At 29.4% G+C, this 2,400-nt stretch overlaps 1 long non-coding RNA gene across 1 annotated transcript; it reads right to left on the bottom strand.

Moving 5' to 3' along the window:
* Nucleotides 1-616: 616 nt before the first annotated feature.
* LOC122195569 (uncharacterized) lies at nucleotides 617-2,168 on the bottom strand. Its single transcript, XR_006185932.2, has 2 exons — nucleotides 1,348-2,168; nucleotides 617-1,269 (listed from the first exon to the last, which is right to left on the bottom strand). It is a non-coding gene; the product is annotated as an uncharacterized LOC122195569 (long non-coding RNA).
* Between the last annotated feature and the right edge of the window lie 232 nt (nucleotides 2,169-2,400).

Genomic DNA, 2,400 nt, shown 5'->3' with positions numbered 1-2,400 from the left:
ACTATTAAAGCTGAAGGAGAAGGGTATTGGGGGGAGGGAGAGAATTCACTTTGGTATTTTGTACGGGATAAATTGATTCGGATAGGCTAATTGAAAGCCACGTGGCAAAATTACTCTTATTTATTATATTAGGGGATATATATATATATATATATATATATATATATATATATATATATATATATATATATATATATATATATATATAGGCCTAGATTATTTTATTCAAAGTAATTATTGTGTTATTGTATGCATAACTGTGGGCCAATCAATTTTACTTATTTTAAAAAAGTGATTAATATATATTATTGAATTAAATGTAATTGAAAAATATCATCTAATTTAATTACTAGGGTATTTTAGTCAATTAATACAGATTTAATATATGAAAATTGCATATTTTAAGGGATCATAGATTCTATTAATTTTAAAAATCTGATTTTACGAATTATAACTATTTTAATTCGGACATTCTGACAGAATATGTTGATTTATTTAATTATTTACTAAAAAATAAAAATATTCTCGAACAATAAATAATAAAAATATTCTGGAACATATTTTTTATCATGACTTGAAGAACTTCTTGTAGAATAACAAATTCTTGAACACTCAATTGAAGAATAAAAATAAAAAATACATTATTTCTTATAAAATACAGGTAACAATTGTTAAGAATTACATTTATTGTTAAAGAATAAAACTAAAAAAACTTTCAAAACGGGAAAGAAAACATCAAAATCTATCAACGACTAATACATTCTAAAAGAATAATGTGGTCCGTTTCAATTTTGTGGTCCGTTCTTCAAGCATCAACTTATGTGATTCCAACAGAATTGGAATATGTGATTCCATTCCAATAGAATTGGAATCTCACCAATATCATCCATTGAATCATCTACATAAACATACTTGATACCTTTTCAGAATTCAACATTGTCAAGAATTTGTATTGTCCACATAAATGAAGTGTTAAATCATGAAAAGAAACATAAATTGAAATATGAATCAGACCATTTGAATCAGTCCCTTTGCTGCATCAATCAGACCATTTGAAAGAAACACAGATAAAGATCTCAATTCCAACTGAATTGATGAAGACTTATGAAAATTGTTTAAAAATCGCAAAAAAAAAAGACAAAAAAACCAAATCCACGCCTAGATAAGGATATGTCTTATTCCGGTCAACACTTTGTTTTCTCAACAACATGAACATCATCGAGTAATTCAAGATTCTTCCATCGTTCCATGGGATTGTCAAAAAAGGACCTTCAGAAAATACTACTAACAATGGATTATGAATTCCTAATTGGTACAGGATTAATAGGAATAGGGGACAATATTAACCTTATGAGTTAAGATCAGTCAAGTCCTCAAGAGCAACTGTCATCAACAGATGTTAAATGAAGGGAAATTTTATAAGAGAAAGTTATTGATTTACTTTAAAAAATGTACAACTTTATTACCCCAGAGTTAAAGAAATACCAGTTGTGGGCAAAAAATCTTGACATCACCACTCATGAACTCTTCTCCATAAAACTCTTGATGGACAATCCAGTTATCAATTCTCATATTGTTGAGATTCACACAGGAAATACACAGATTACTAAGTGTGTTTATCACACAGACTATCAAACTCAAATCATAACCTAGCATAGCTAAAACTATTAAATTTTCATAAAAAAGTTAAAAACTTCACCTAGACATTATATCAAACAGTTGGAGTGCCGAAACTGAAAGTACAAAAATTCAAAACCACTATAAAATAGAAACTATCATTTGCATATTTAAAAAGCACTCAAGATGAAGAACCAAAATCAGGTCAATAATCAGAAGATTATAAACACAATAAGTTAAAATTGAAACTCCATAGTGAAAGGGATACTAATATTTCGAGGTATAAACGAACCTTGGCGAATTTCCCTGAAGCCGATACCACCAAAATGTAGGAGGAAAAGGGATCATCAATTGTGAGTAATAGCAAAACCCATGAACCGTATTCATATAACCAACAACAGAAATTGCTTATCGCAGAACGAAAGGCGTTGCTTGAAGTCCAAGCACAAGCACGAGTTGGCAAGTAGCTTTGGGGGAAACGTCGACGCCCTTGAGGAAAACCCACAGTGAAGTCTCCTGCCTCAGCGTGAGGCGGAGATATATTGTAGGGTTTTAAACTAAATTCCTAATTCAAAGGGATATTAAATGTTTTCAATATTTACTAAAAATAAAATGGTTTAATTTTACTATTATACCCCTTAAATAATTTATTAATTATTTAATATTTCTTAAAAATTGATTGACCCACATTTATGCATACAATAACACAATAAATACATTAAACACCTTAACCCCTCTCTCTCTCTCTCTCTCTCTCTCTCTCTCTCTCTCTCTCTCTATATA

This window comes from Lactuca sativa, chromosome 8, assembly GCF_002870075.4.
Source record: "Lactuca sativa cultivar Salinas chromosome 8, Lsat_Salinas_v11, whole genome shotgun sequence".
Taxonomy (NCBI): domain Eukaryota; kingdom Viridiplantae; phylum Streptophyta; class Magnoliopsida; order Asterales; family Asteraceae; genus Lactuca; species Lactuca sativa.
This window is presented reverse-complemented; position numbering and strand designations above follow the sequence as displayed.